Source organism: Schistocerca nitens, chromosome 1 (genome assembly GCF_023898315.1).
Source record: "Schistocerca nitens isolate TAMUIC-IGC-003100 chromosome 1, iqSchNite1.1, whole genome shotgun sequence".
NCBI classification, from domain to species: Eukaryota; Metazoa; Arthropoda; class Insecta; order Orthoptera; family Acrididae; genus Schistocerca; species Schistocerca nitens.
The window spans coordinates 694,257,913-694,274,695 of NC_064614.1; positions in this window are offsets into that span (position 1 = coordinate 694,257,913).

Sequence of the window (16,783 nt, forward strand, 5' to 3'; positions counted from 1 at the left end):
GGACCGACGATTTCCAGACACTGATTTGATTTCTGCTCCACGGCGTGAGGGTCGCTCACAGTAAAAAATTGCTGCATAAAGTCATATGAATTTCTTTTACATAATTTCAGACATTGACGACGAATTGTTTTTCGCATTTATTTGTCCAGCATTCAACGAATACTGCAAAGCTCTCTCGGTTTTTGCCAGAATTAGGGACATAAAAAGTATGACCGTCTGCTCAGATCGCGTTGTTCCGCCTTTGGAACTTAGTGCAGCAGCCGTTCTGTGTGGCATGGATTCGATAAGTCGTCGCTAAGTCTCTGGAGGTATGTGACGCCAGATGTTTACGCACAGGTCGAGTAATTCTCTTAAGTTACGGGCTTGTGGTTTGTAGACGTGCAGCTGGGCCCCTCTAGCGTACCAGCTGTTTTCCATTGGGTCATAGGTATTAATAGTGACGCTGAAAGTTGTTTTGCAATTTCTACGGTGTTTTGACATTTGATTATGGCAGTAGCCGAAAACGGAGTAATAAGTATAGAAATTTATTAAGCAATTTAGGCAGCCTTATTCATAAAATAATCACAATCATCGCGGAAAAATTCATTTCCTTTGTCTTATGATCATGAATTAAAACACATAAACAGGAGTACACAGAAAAAGAGGAATCGAACATGCTCAACAAAGGATCGTATCCCAGAACCCAGTCCTAAAATGTACCCAAACAAAGCCGTAATTTTACTTACACTAGACAAGCAATACAAGAGAAATAAAACACCAACATTAAGTACACTCTGTTCGAAACAGTGCATAAAGGCAGTAAAACAGTGAAAGCCGAAGCAGTGACAAATAAAAGTTCTCACTAAACACGGTTGAACGAAACGTAACCTTTCCAACTGAATACGTCAGACCCAGCAGCGGTTTCGCTGTATTTCACAAACATACTGGCTTAAATAGGCCGGTCCTGACACAGCCGTCTGCACTACAGGGTAACACAGGTCACATTAAACCAGCGGTTCCCAACACTTCTGAGACGATTACCCCAAAGTGTAATCACACATTGGCTGGTACCCTCCCCTCCCCCTCACCCCCTTCACCTCATCAACATCAAAATTAGCTCCTTACTAAACTTCTGAATGAAAAATAGCTTTTTTTAAAACTCTTCTGTTCCAAAACGGTGAAAGATAAATGATTATTTAGCTTTTGTATGTGTTTTATTAGAACACGAACTAGAGAGTCAATGAAATAACTGGCACTGCTTATTTCTAGCAACATTTTCTTATGGAAGACGAAGCAATTCTAAGTGGATTGTGAGTGCTACCTACGAGCCTTACTCAGACGAGAAAGGTAACTAAACTTCTGGCCATTAAAATTGCTACACGACGAAGATGACGTGTTACGGACGCGAAATTTAACCGACAGAAAGAAGATGCTGTGATATGCTAATTATTGGATTTTCAGAGCATTCACGCAAAGTTGGCGACACACACAACGTGCTGACATGAGGAAAGTTTCCAACCGATTTCTCATACACAAACACCAGTTGACCGGCGCTGTCTGGCGAAACGTTGTTGTGATGCGTCGTGTAAGGAGAAATGCGTACCATCACGTTTCCGACTTTGATTGTAGCCTATCGCGATTGCATTTTATCGTGTCGCGACATTGCTGCTCGCGTTGGTCGAAATCCAATGACTGTTACCAGAATATGGAATCGGTGGTTTCAGAAGGGTAATACGGAACGCCGTGCTAGATCCCAACGGCCTCATATCACTAGCAGTCGAGATGACAGGCATCTTATCCTCATGGCTGTATCGGATCGTGCAGCCACGTCTCGATCCCTGAGTCAACAGATGGGGACGTTTGCAAGCAACAACCATCTGCACGAACAGTTCGACGCCGTTTGCAGCAGCGTGGACTATCAATTCGGAGACCATGGCTGCGGTTATCCTTGACGCTGCATCACAGACAGGAGCGCCTGCGATGGTGTACTCAACAACGAACCTGGGTGCACGAATGGCAAAACGTCATTTTTTCGGATGAATCCAGTTTCTGTTTACAACATCATGATGGTCGCATTCGTGTTTGGCGACATCGCAGTGAACGTACATTGGAAACGTGTATTCGTCATCGCAATACTGGCGTATCACCCGGCGTGACGGTATGGGGTGCCATTGGTTACACGTTGAAAGGTGGCTACACTGAGCCACAGCGCCAGAGATCGCGCTAGAGAGTATTGTTCCGCCGCCTCCACTGGCAGTGATTATTGAGAACTCGTAGTAGTCAGTGCTTGGGGAGAGCTCGTGGTAGTCAGTGCTTGTTAAGAACTCGTAGCAGAGAGTGTTCGTTGAGATGTGCTAGTAGGGAGTGCTTGCTGAGATGTGATACTGAAAAGTTCTTGTTGAGATGTGGTAATAGCGAGTCGGTGTGGAGATATATTGTAATGATTAGAGTGATTTTGGTCAATATATGAAGTTAACGAAACTTGATTTATTTTTCATTATTTAATGTCGTAAATAATGCTTCATTACAGGTTCAGTCAACAAAGCATCTGGCCTGTGTTCTGGGATTAGAGTGTAATTCTGGTTTTCTTGAGTAATTATGGTATTTCTATTTCCTTTAATTAATTCAGTATAAATGATATTTAAAATTTCTTGTGTTGTTGAAGAAGAACCGTGCCAGATGCGTACGTTGAGTCATACTCCCACACACAGAACAGTTACACTTGTGCCCGCATCTCGTGGTCGTGCGGTAGCGTTCTCGCTTCCCACGCCCGGGTTCCCGGGTTCGATTCCCGGCGGGGTCAGGGATTTTCTCTGCCTCGTGATGGCTGGGTGTTGTGTGCTGTCCTTAGGTTAGTTAGGTTTAAGTAGTTCTAAGTTCTAGGGGACTGATGACCATAGATGTTAAGTCCCATAGTGCTCAGAGCTATTTGAACCATTTTTAGTTACACTTGTGCTTTGGTTTCGTAGGTTTTATAGTTGCTGGGGACTTAATTAATTAATTGTGTTAATGAAAATTTCCATTTCATTCCTTGTTGTTGTTCTATGCAGTCAGATTGCGTAATAATACTAGTCAGGGCCAACCGTTTACGAGACTTCGTAATCGGACAGACAGCTACTAAAGCAAAAAATTAAAATTATTTGCATTCTATATTAATTAAGCCCCCATGCACGTGGCGACCGCTGCTTCGGATCGTCCCTTGGAGTTCTTCTGATTGTAAAAATAGTAGACAGTAGTATTGTTGTAGTAATTTGTAGTTTAGTAATTGTAGTCTATTTGCATGTGTAGATTTGGTAATTGTCATTCTTCTAATGGTATTTATTTTGCAAAATTTCATTTCTGTTGTCTTGTCTACGGGTTTGACAATTAGTGCAATTATTTCAATGTTCGATTAATCGTGTTTGAGGGAAACATTTCGTGTGAATGGTATTGTTGGAGATAAAATGTCATTGTGTGTAATTTTCATATAGTGACGAGTTTTGTATGTTTTGTAAATGATTACGCGATCGATGAAAAAGGCAAAAATGATGGATAGTGAGAATGACGAAATTGTTAACATGGCGAACTCGCCAACAGAGGAAAACAGTATGATGAATAATGGAGTTGAAAACAATGTAATAAGTCGGGAAAATAGTCCGGAACCATTTCAAAATTTTTCTCAATCAGAAAATTCACAGAATACGAGATTAACGATAGAAGATTCTGAAACAGTATCGAACACAGATAGCTTTACAGCCATGACGAAGGAAACTGGTTTTGCGGGAAATGTTAGGGGTGAAAAGAATTTCGAACAAGTTAGTATGGAGCAGTTGATGAGTGCAATATTAAATTTTCGATCTGAATTAAAAACAGAAATAGGAACAATTACAACTGGTATGGGAACAATGGAAACACGGTTAGGCTCACTGGGATCACAAATAGGAACAATTAAAACAGAGATGGGAACTTTGAGATCTGAATTAAAAACAAAGATGAAAGCAATGACAACACGCTTAGGCTCACAAATAGGAACAAGTAAAACCGAGAAGGAAACAATGGAAACACAGTTAGGCTCACGAACAGGGACATGTTTCAAAAACATGAAAGATGAATCAAAGAAAGAAATCACAGAAGAAGTACAACCGATTTTGAATTCTCACAATAATAGATTAATTGCAGTAGAGATTAGGCAAAGGGAACAGGATAGAGAACAGGAAGAAAAAGATCGCGTGATAGTACAAAATTTTTCAGAATTAAATTTACAACGTGCACACGATAAGGAAGAAATATTTGAGAAAATCGAGGAATCCGTACCAAATGACAGAATAAATAATTTAATGCAACAGTGTGAACAGTTAACTACTAAATGTGACAATACCGAAACCCGAGTTGCGACACTTATGGAAGACGTAAACTTATTGGAAAGAGATGAGATTTCAGATAAACTGACAAGTCTTAGTTTAAATGGGGAGAGAGATTCAGATGATACAGCTCCATTACCATTTGCAGAAACCGAAACGTACCAGAACATAAATAAGCATGTGGAAAATCAAGGAAAATTTAATGAACGCGTCAAAAGGGAATTTGAGGCATTACTAAAGCAAGACAAACATATTGAAAGCGAAATCGTAGGAAAAGACAGCAAAAGAAATTTGGAATCACAGTTAGCGGAGGGGTTTGAAGAAAATAATTTGTTTCATTTACGGGATGCAACAAGAGAGCGCCAGGCGCGCGAACTTGACAATAATCGACATTGGGACTGGGACAGACGCGGTAGGTCTTTGTCGCCACGAGGCGAAAACTTTGACTATAAACACTTTTTGACTGTCCGGAAATTTCAGATCTTTCGTAATTCTAAGAATGACATACATCCATGTTCATGGTTAGATCAATTTACGTACGCACTTCCGCCAGATGTGCCACAAAGTCACAAACTGGAAATTATGTGCAGCTATTAAAGTCCTCAGGGGATTCACTACACTAAGTGAATATGTGCCGTAGCGTTCACAGGGCCCCGAGCTGTAGTGGTGCTATTTCCCTTTTAGTTTTCTGCACCGCTGCCTACTCTTTCACTATTCTTTGCATCTATAAAAAACAACTCTTCTACTATCCATCTATCTAGACAGTAGGTAAACAATAACCGGATTTGACTGTTTTACTCAAAAGTGACTTCGGAAGTTACCGTTTGGACTTACTGTATCTTCTGCAGCATTCATTCGTAGTTTAAATGAAATTTTACCTGTTTATCTTCGTGACAATATTACTTCATATGTTGACGATATTCTTATTGCTAAACGTTCTTGGAGTGAGCACAACAAAATTTTGGATTCATTATTACGTATTTTTGCAAGAGTTGGCATGACAGTGAACTTGGAAAAATCTGAATTTGGTCGTTCTCAGGTGAAATTTCTCGGTCACATTATTTCTACAGAAGGTATTCTTCCTGATCCAGAGAAACTAGACGCTATTCGTAATTATGCTGTTCCTTCCACAAAACGTGATGTTCGTAGTTTCCTTGGTGTCTGTAATTTTCTTAGACGCTTTGTTAGATTGGATGATTTGGCCACACCTCGTTTACACATTTCAGTTATGCGCACTTTGGTCCCAGAAAATGCTTTCATAAATTACGAGAAAATTGCTACTTCAGTAATATGGAAAAACGTATTCGATCCGTTCTGGCCAAATGCAAATTATGTCAAAAGGCTAAGTCGCCAACTGTTTCTCACAGAGCACCGTTGTTTCCTATCATTCCAGCGAAATTAAAGGATATGGCTGCAGTCGATTTGTTCGGTCCAGTGGTTCATTCTACTAATGGTTTTGCGTACATTTTCGTAGCAGTGGAATTGACATCAAAATATGTGTGTTTTACACCTTTACGCAAAGCAACAGCTCGTTCAGTATCTAATGCTTTCATCAAACATTTTCTTAAAGAAGTTGGTCATGTTGATAAGGTTATATCAGATAATGGATCACAGTTTCGCTCTAAAATTTGGCTTTGTACTCTACGGCGTCATAAGATTAAACCAATTTTTATTTCACTTTTTCACCCTCAATCTAATGCTTCAGAGAGATGGATGAAGGAAATCAATAAATTGTGCCATCTTTATTGTCATCAGAATCACAGAACTTGGGATCAGTATCTTCATATTTTTCAAAACATTCTGAATGAACTTCCTAATGACTCAACTTCTTTACCGCCTCTATTGATATTAAAAAATAAAGTACCAACAAATCGCATTTCTGAAATCGTTCCTTTTCCGCCTTCACGGAAACTGCGGCATTCTGAAGTTGTCAACCTGGCTCTACAAAATATTGCATCTGCGGCTGCTAGAAGAGAGAAATCAGCTAAGCGTCCTGGTCGTTTAAAAACTTTGTCAGTTGGTCAGAAGGTATTAATTAAGTCCCACCGTTTGTCTCATAAAGGAAAAGGCTTGTGTCGCAAATTTTTTCTGCTTTATAACGGTCCATATAGAGTTCGCAAAATCATTCATGATAACACTGTTGAAGTAGAAACTCTTAAATCACGACGCTCTAAAGGAATACATCATATATCAAACGTTAAAATTTTTGTGGAATGACATACTTTAGAGAAACTAACAGCTACATGTAAACATGCAGAGAATACAAGGATACCGCGCCGTGTTCTGGCGGCGGCGCGTACTCAAAGCAACAGTGAAGTCTGCGCGCCGCACAAGGCAGTCGTTGACCGCAAACAATCACTTTCTACGTCACGCGCCTACAGCTGATCGAGCGCTCAGTGCGAATGCACTGACAGACGTAAACAAATACACAGTCTAATTTCTGCGACTAAATTCTGTATAAAGCTATGGTGACTTTATAAATTATGTTATTAACGTTCAGTATTTTTCAGGATACGGTTGTGTAAAATATTTAAGACCTTCAGGTAAATTCTGTGCGTGTCCGACTTTAAGACGACTTGCTATGGAGAAAATTTCAGGAAGAATGTAATTTCAAAGAAAAAAGTAATAAACTAAAAAAGGGTAACTATTAATTGAGTTTATTTTTCAGGTAACATATTTCCACTTAGGTACGTACTTTAGACGTAATTTGCTGCTTGCGATTACGTGACTCATACTTTGTGCTAAATTTCATGTTCTATGAATTTACTTGTGAAGCGACGTGCTTGTGTACATTTACTGATTTTGACGATGATTGATTAATGAACAGGCTTGTTATTTGTATATATTATGCATCGCTTGGCTGCACTGCTTTTTCACTGATGTCATATTTTTCTATTATGTGCCTGCTGTGCTTATTTATTTAAATTATATTTGTCACCTGATTAATTGTGCTGACTGTAGTTAGGTATGTAGGTTACACTTCGTGATTTATCTGCTTGCGCCTTCATGTTTACTTATTAAGATTACATATGAACATTTATTTGCTTATGCGGAATGATGCTAATGACTTGTTTATTACATAAGATATATGTTTGCTGCTGTGCGTATGGATTGCATATTTACACACTTCTGTTTTGTTGTCATAACTACTCTTTAATTTAGAATATAGAAATGCTGATATACTGTTTACATACATAGAGTTTAGGTTACACTGTGGTATTAATTATAGATTGTTCGCTTGGCAGAGCCTCGTTGTAGGAATTGTGCTGTATCCATTTGTTGACATTCTGTTCTCTACTGGTATATTTACTCGCTATTGCATGTTTTGCTTACGCTCAGTGCCTTATATTTTTAAGATAAGAAAATGAACTGCTATAATTCGACGAACGACATTAGTACGAGAAACTTCATAGAAGTCACATGAGCTGGAGGTTTTATGGAAGCTGTATAAATTTATGCTAATAGGAAGGAAGATAACGACATGACATACCAACACTAGGTTTAGACCATCGACAGTTATTACACTGCATTTTTCGTGAGTAATTGAAATAGGAAGTGACACTTGACACAAGAAATACTCCACATGTTTGCTTCTGCCATGATTCTTGAAGTGGTGTACACACTGTGAAATATTATGATCATTCACACTCCGTAATCGTAATTAATTACTGAGAGTTATTCGAACTAAGTCTGTTAGAGGTCATGTACGCATTTCTTTTATTTAATGATGGACAAGGTAAACAAAATGTATCTTATAATTTATAATGAGTAGCAGATTTGGATCAGATGGATTACACGAGAGGTTGTGTGTTGACATTGTGTCTTCGGATTGTATGAGATGATGAATTGAGGTTTGCATTAGGATTTTGTCTGCACTTGTTCGAGGAGACTGACTAGAGGAAAGGGTTGTTATGGAAGTGAAATGATATTGGCAATGAGGTTATATATATCGACGTATTGAAGAGGTATGATTGAAGTATTGAGATTATGTGATGCTGATGATTACTGGAGTTTTCGTGGACAAGAGGTAAGGTAAATGATATTGATGATCGACGTATTGAAGAGGTATTATTGAAGTATTGAGATTATGTGATGCTGATGATTATTGGAGTTTTGGTGGATAAGAGGTGAAGTGAGTGAGGAGCATTTTTTTTTGTTGGTCTATATGGAACAAGGAGGATAAAGATGGCAGATTAGAACACTCAAGTAGAAGGAAGATTGTCTACACACACACTTTGTTAAATCACTAAGCAGTATATACTTTTTTTGAAGAGAGGAAGTATTTGCATATCTTGGCTCACTGACAGTTGTTCAGCAACCGTACATTTTGATCTGGCTTGGCAAACATTGGTCTTGACATGATGACTATGACGTTGACTAACTATTATTGACTGTTATACATTGCTGCCACTACTACTTGATACACATGATGAACATAAAATTTTGACAGAATTGCATTTACACAGTTAACACTATTAAATTACACAGTAGCACTAATGTGGATGAAAGATGAGTGAGTGTGTTTTGTGTGTTTTCCTTTTATAATCCCAGAGAAGTGATCCCAACCTATCTCCTAAATATTATTTTACTTGTTTGTTGTGGCTTGCACTGACACCCATAAAAATTATAGGTTTACTGATATTTGTGTATTTGTAATATTTAATATGACAATTATCTGATATCATTTGTGTGTTTATTATGATTTGTATGTTTAGTGTAAAAGCATTGTATGTGTATTCAAACTATTGTTCATGCCTGAACTGTCTGATTAGTGATGGTGCTGCACTTTTCAACATGATGTGTGACATTTAGTCATGTTTAATTTCTGCTGATGAACTGTGTGATTAGTGATAGGGAATATTATGGACTGTTATTTGCAATTTTTCTACATGATTGGTGCCACTAGAACATGTTTAATTTCTGCTGATGAACAGTGTGATTAGTGAAAGTGAATATTATGGACTGCGGTCTGCAACTGCTCAACATTGCTGGGTGCCACTGATGGACTGCTTCTACTGAAAAGATGTCACCTGTTGCTGTGTGCACCTGCTCAACATTGCTGGTGCCACTAATGGAACTGCTTATACTGAAATGGTGTTACTTGTTGGTGTCTGCACCTACTCAACATTACTGGGTGCCACTGATGGACTGTTTCTACTGAAAAAATGTCACTTGTTGGTATTTGCACCTGTTGACCATTGATGGGTGCTACTGCTGGAACTGTCAACTACTTGTTTCTTGGGCTATGGAAAGCGTTTATGTGAATATTTGTATAAACTGATTTTTTGTGTATTACTGTTGTGAAAAGTTATGAGACTCTTACCTGCACATATTCGTCATTGCTGACGCTATTGATTGAACTGTTTAACCACATAATACTTGTGTAAACTATTATGTAAAGTCACTTGTATGAAAGAATTTGTATTGCTTACTGTATTTTATATATTAGGTTATTGAAAGGTCAGTGCAAAGCCAAAATTTTATCTAGTTATATGATATTTACGCATTAATATTATCTTTTATTTTTGTCTGTATTTTTTTGACGAATTTGGTGGTATTTTCACCACCAATGCTGGCAAAAATACCATCAAATTCTAGCCCGTGGAGGAAGGGCATATGAAAGGTTGCTACACTGAGCCACAGCGCCAGAGATCGCGCTAGAGAGTATTGTTCCGCCGCCTCCACTGGCAGTGATTATTGAGAACTCGTAGTAGTCAGTGCTTGGGGAGAGCTCGTGGTAGTCAGTGCTTGTTAAGAACTCGTAGCAGAGAGTGTTCGTTGAGATGTGCTAGTAGGGAGTGCTTGCTGAGATGTGATACTGAAAAGTTCTTGTTGAGATGTGGTAATAGCGAGTCGATGTGGAGATATATTGTAATGATTAGAGTGATTTTGGTCAATATATGAAGGTAACGAAACCTGATTTATTTTTCATTATTTAATGTCGTAAATAATGCTTCATTACAGGTTCAGTCAACAAAGCATCTGGCTTGTGTTCTGGGATTAGAGTGTAATTCTGGTTTTCTTGAGTAATTATGGTATTTCTATTTCCTTTAATTAATTCAGTATAAATGATATTTAAAATTTCTTGTGTTGTTGAAGAAGAACCGTGCCAGATGCGTACGTTGAGTCATACTCCCACACACAGAACAGTTACACTTGTGCTTTGGTTTCGTCGGTTTTATAGTTGCTGGGGACTTAATTAATTAATTGTGTTAATGAAAATTTCCATTTCATTCCTTGTTGTTGTTGTATGCAGTCAGATTGCGTGATAATACTAGTCAGGGCCAACCGTTTACGAGACTTCGTAATCGGACAGACAGCTACTAAAGCAAAAAATTAAAATTATTTGCATTCTATATTAATTAAGCCCCCATGCAACGTCTCGGTCGCCTCTTGTTCGCATTGACGGCACATTTCAGATGTGTTGCGACCCGTGGCTCTACCCTTCATTCGATCCCTGTGAAACCCTACATTTCAGCAGGATAATGCACGACCGCATTTTGAAGGTCCTGTATGGGCCTTTCTGGATACAGAAAATTTTCGACAGCTGCCCCGGCCAGCACATTCTCCAGGTCTCTCACCAATCGAAAACGTCTGGTCAATGGTGGCCGAGCAACTGGCTCGTCAGAACACGCCAGTCTTGGTGAACTGTGGTATCGTGTTGAAGCTGCATGGGCAGCTGTACCTGTACACGCTATCCAAGCTCTGTTTGACTCAATGCCCAGGCGTATCAAGGCCGTTATTACGGCCAGAGGTGGTTGTTCTGGGTACTGATGTCTCAAGATCTATGCACCCAAATTGCTTGAAAATGTAATCACATGTCAGTTCAAGTATAATATATTTGTCCAATGAATACCCGTTTATCATTGCATTTCTTCTTGGTGTAGCAATTTTAATGGCCAGTAGTGTATCTACATTGACGCTAGGGACTTGTTACAAAACGTATTTCCTGTGTCCCACTCCTCTCCCCAGCGACGTTTGGTTCACCGACATCATGCGCTCCCAAGGTACAACATATGTACTACAGTTATTGTTTTTACTTCGCCTGTTTACTGGACTCCCTGCTTCTAAACTGACAGAAATTGGAAGACTTCAGGCTGCCATAGCTGTGTGCCTGACCACTGCCACTAACGACAATAATAATAATAAGAAGAAGAACAAGAACAAGAACACAAGATAAGGTCTACAGCAGTGAAGTAGGCATTACGTAGTTACTGTTGTGCTGTCAGTTTGTTAGTTTGTCTGTAGCGAAGCGAATAATGAAGCAGTGTCTGGTACAAATTGAAATAAGCATTTTCGTGAGACATGTAAGCATATGTAACGTACACGTATAAGTTATATTTTCATATGAGTAGATGCATGGTACAAAGTAGAAAGTGTGCGTGTAGTGGGTGCACTATGCGTGAAATATGTCGTTCATACATTTGTTTCGCAAGCTGTAACTTCCACCACACCGTGACACCCATTAATGCTAGTTTTTTTTTTTTTTTGTAATTTATAGATTTAAAAGTGTTTTATATTTTATACGGTGCCGCGGTACAACATCCAGAAGTAGTTTAATAATCTTGACACTGGCCGCGAAAGCCTACATGGTTATGTTAATGGTAGTATTTGAAAACAAATAATTATTAGTAACTTATGTAATCAATATTACAGTGTTATGGAATAGTAACGATAATTGAAAAATATTCAATTTCGTGTCTGAAATGGTACAAGAAGCACCAAATACTGGACAATGCACTTGAAATATATTTTTTAAATAAACACTACACACAATGTATCATTATTTCCCTACGCACATTCAAATGCTTCATTTCATATTAACAGCAGTTTTCTTTAAATAGCCTGGCCTGGCGCAGCATATGAGCTTTACGTCTGTCAGCTAGTTCGACGATACAACAACTGATGGTCACAACATTTTTATCATTTCTTGAATAACGGCAGTGTCGCCTTGATGGTCATTGGCGGCCAGTCTATTGTCGCCTTCTGTCACCGCACATGCTAGTGAGGACAGGTACTTCTTCCCGTAGTGTGCTCCAGGCTATTGTGTCGCACTATTTTTTTCTTCCTATAACAGGTTCCGAAGCAACCAGTACACGGTTAATCTGCCATTTACAGCTTGGTCTTGTTTTTCAGCTAAATTTCTCTTTGCTTCTCCCTAGCCTTATTACTTTGTAGAGGAAATCAGGCGTATGAACGGTCGGCATCGATTGACCGTTTACACCTTTCCGAACTCCTTCCGTTCCACTGAGGCTCTCTTCACTGATGGCGATAGCGGCTGCCCCGTCCACCAACTATACAGAGCTGTGCTGTCACCGCCAGTTCCTGGTCCGTGCGTCAGGCACGCCAGTAACAAACAAGCTCCTGTGGCGCGCCATCCACGCCCAGTACCGAAACCAAACTCTTGCCCGCCGCTGCCCATGGCTGCCTAATACCGGGTCAAGTTGTTCTCGAAACAGTTTTGGTCAACAGACTGCCCTCTGTTGTTGCACCTGGCCACACTCCACCTCGGTGTTAGCGCTCTAAGCAAATATGAGCGCCCTCAGCGACACAGGAACACAAGAGATGCTCTGAAGCTGCGTGCTACTTGGGGCGAGAATTCAACTGTGCCGTCAATTGTTGATTAATTGACAGGGGTCAAGAAATGTTTTATTTCCATGTCAGGTCTCAGTTTCTACAACTATTCAACTCATTAATCATCGGAAACACACAGGAAAAAAATGTATCAGCACAGCACTGATGGACAGCAGAATAATTTCAGTGTACATTTTTAATGGCTCAAATGGCTCTGAGCACTATGCGACTTAACTTCTGAGGTCATCAGTCGCCAAGAACTTAGAACTAATTAAACCTAACTAACCTAAGGACATCACACACATCCATGCCCGAGGCAGGATTCGAACCTGCGACCGTAGCGGTCGCTCGGTTCCAGGCTGCGGCGCTCAGAACCGCACGGCCACTCCGGCCGGCGTACATTTTTAACTTTTTAAAAAGTTCTGCTAGGCGATCTCAGAACAGAGTAGACTAACGCTAGTCGATGTGCCGAATGGTGTCGACTATGCACGGACCTCGGAGCGAAGCAGGCGGAAACGTAATTATTGCTGTGCTGCACAACAAGATACTGTGAGGTAATGCTACGTGCCTTCACTACCCAAGTACCACTGCAAAATCAAATGAAGGCAGAGAGAACTGATCTCAGCTGCCACAATGAGGCAAGAAGCACTGATGGGTCCGATAAATGAGGGCATATGCGCTCAGACAATCAGAGCCACCAGGTCATACCGCGGGCTCGCTCCTTTAATAGCGAGGCCTTAAGAGTTCAACAACATGTTCAGTCATGCTGCCATTGCATGCGTATCACTAGAACCACAGGGAATGATAGTCTATTGAGTTTCAGTGAAACCACAACAAGCTGATCGATCATGGTCAACTGCCACCTGCTTGCTGCCTTCAACACAGAGCTGCAGCCAACCTGATGCATATCATAGCCGTGATCTGCCGTTGCTGCCTAGTGGATCATCGTGAATGGGAGGACTGGTATGCGGTAACCCTCCTATAGTATCATATGCAAAGGCAGATGATCTACAAGCTGCCATCTTCGCATCAACCAGGTGTGATGCATCCACGCAGCATTCTGCCGACGGGTGAGCGTCTGCTGCTGTCTTGGTCGATCCTTGGTGGGTAACGAGGACCTAGTGTTCACTACAACCGAGATCCTGGACCACAACCGCCAGTCTCCACCTGAGCGCACGACGGTCTGTTTTCGGGAGCCCTGAGGTGCAGAGCCGTACTGTGCCGCCGCAGAGCGACTGACCGGGCAGCACCTTCCACAAACCGCCACCGTCGCCAGCACATCACTCTGCAGTGGCACTGACCTGTCTCGGCGATTTCACGACTCGCTGACAAGCTACCAACTCTCCTTCATGGCACTTGAACTTACGCACTGCTACCTACTGCATCTCTGAAGACACTTTCAACTCTGTACACTTTGCACGAAAAATACACTCCTGGAAATGGAAAAAAGAACACATTGACACCGGTGTGTCAGACCCACCATACTTGCTCCGGACACTGCGAGTGGGCTGTACAAGCAATGATCACACGCACGGCACAGCGGACACACCAGGAACCGCGGTGTTGGCCGTCGAATGGCGCTAGCTGCGCAGCATTTGTGCACCGCCGCCGTCAGTGTCAGCCAGTTTGCCGTGGCATACGGAGCTCCATCGCAGTCTTTAACACTGATAGCATGCCGCGACAGCGTGGACGTGAACCGTATGTGCAGTTGACGGACTTTGAGCGAGGGCGTATAGTGGGCATGCAGGAGGCCGGGTGGACGTACCGCCGAATTGCTCAACACGTGGGGCGTGAGGTCTCCACAGTACATCGATGTTGTCGCCAGTGGTCGGCGGAAGGTGCACGTGCCCGTCGACCTGGGACCGGACCGCAGCGACGCACGGATGCACGCCAAGACCGTAGGATCCTACGCAGTGCCGTAGGGGACCGCACCGCCACTTCCCAGCAAATTAGGGACACTGTTGCTCCTGGGGTATCGGCGAGGACCATTCGCAACCGTCTCCATGAAGCTGGGCTATGGTCCCGCACACCGTTAGGCCGTCTTCCGCTCACGCCCCAACATCGTGCAGCCCGCCTCCAGTGGTGTCGCGACAGGCGTGAATGGAGGGACGAATGGAGACGTGTCGTCTTCAGCGATGAGAGTCGCTTCTGCCTTGGTGCCAATGATGGTCGTATGCGTGTTTGGCGCCGTGCAGGTGAGCGCCACAATCAGGACTGCATACGACCGAGGCACACAGGGCCAACACCCGGCATCATGGTGTGGGGAGCGATCTCCTACACTGGCCGTACACCACTGGTGATCGTCGAGGGGACACTGAATAGTGCACGGTACATCCAAACCGTCATCGAACCCATCGTTCTACCATTCCTAGACCGGCAAGGGAACTTGCTGTTCCAACAGGACAATGCACGTCCGCATGTATCCCGTGCCACCCAACGTGCTCTAGAAGGTGTAAGTCAACTACCCTGGCCAGCAAGATCTCCGGATCTGTCCCCCATTGAGCATGTTTGGGACTGGATGAAGCGTCGTCTCACGCGGTCTGCACGTCCAGCACGAACGCTGGTCCAACTGAGGCGCCAGGTGGAAATGGCATGGCAAGCCGTTCCACAGGACTACATCCAGCATCTCTACGATCGTCTCCATGGGAGAATAGCAGCCTGCATTGCTGCGAAAGGTGGATATACACTGTACTAGTGCCGACATTGTGCATGCTCTGTTGCCTGTGTCTATGTGCCTGTGGTTCTGTCAGTGTGATCATGTGATGTATCTGACCCCAGGAATGTGTCAATAAAGTTTCCCCTTCCTGGGACAATGAATTCACGGTGTTCTTATTTCAATTTCCAGGAGTGTAAATGTTATTACAAACGTCGCTGTGTCACTGACTCCTCCAGTTGTAAACTGGACCCTCACTCACACTCGACCACCAGTTCGCAGTAAGACCATAGCACTCGTGTCGCAACAGTAAATATGTTCAGAATGCCTTCCGTTGATTGATAATGCCTACACACGTTGTGCGTGATATGGACACAGCAGATTTTCATGTAGCACTCTCCAGACAGACTTGTGGTCAACATTACATGTCGCAGATAATTTTCTTACTCTGATTCTGGAATTGCCGTCAACTGCACAAAGAAGTTCCTTTCCAGCTGATGTGTCCTTGTCCTTCTAGTCCCAATCTGTCGCGAGTAGAAGGCGTGAGGTAGGAGAGATTTAATTGCAGAGGTGGGTGTGTGAAGGCGAAACGTGAGCCGTACCTAGTTAGATAATTGCCCATGAAAATCAGATTTCCAGCTTAGAGTCACACATCTAGACACCTTTTTAATCTGCCACGAAAATTCTCGTTGATATTGGTTGATAGCAGTCTCTTTCCTGACCTAATGCCATATCTTCAAAGGATCGGCTTAGCATACTAATAAATCGATTTGACAAAGTTTTAGGGGTAGGCGGATGGCCTTCCTGTCGCCTGCCATTCTCCCTCCACCCCTCCCGCCCCCCCCCCAGCCCTCACCACCCCGTCGCCCCGCCACATCGAGACGGAAATTGCGTAATGCATAGGAATGGGAAAAATCGACCGATTAAAACAGGTACCGGCATTTTACTTCTGAATTATCGGTACTTTTCGGTATTTGTTTGGTCTCGGTTACAACAGATTTTTTTTTTATTTTTTAAATAATAACTGGGTAAATGAAGCCGGCATATCAATTTTCCATAGCAGCAGTGATAAAATTTTTGGCTTTAAAATAACACTTGTTTCCAAAAACGAGTAGTATTTATTCGTAAAATTTCCATTACTTTGAAATATTGGCAAAAGTGATCAGTGATATTGTAATAACAATGCCGGTAGTTAGAAACTAGCAACAAAGGCATGACATAAGAATCAGTATAACAT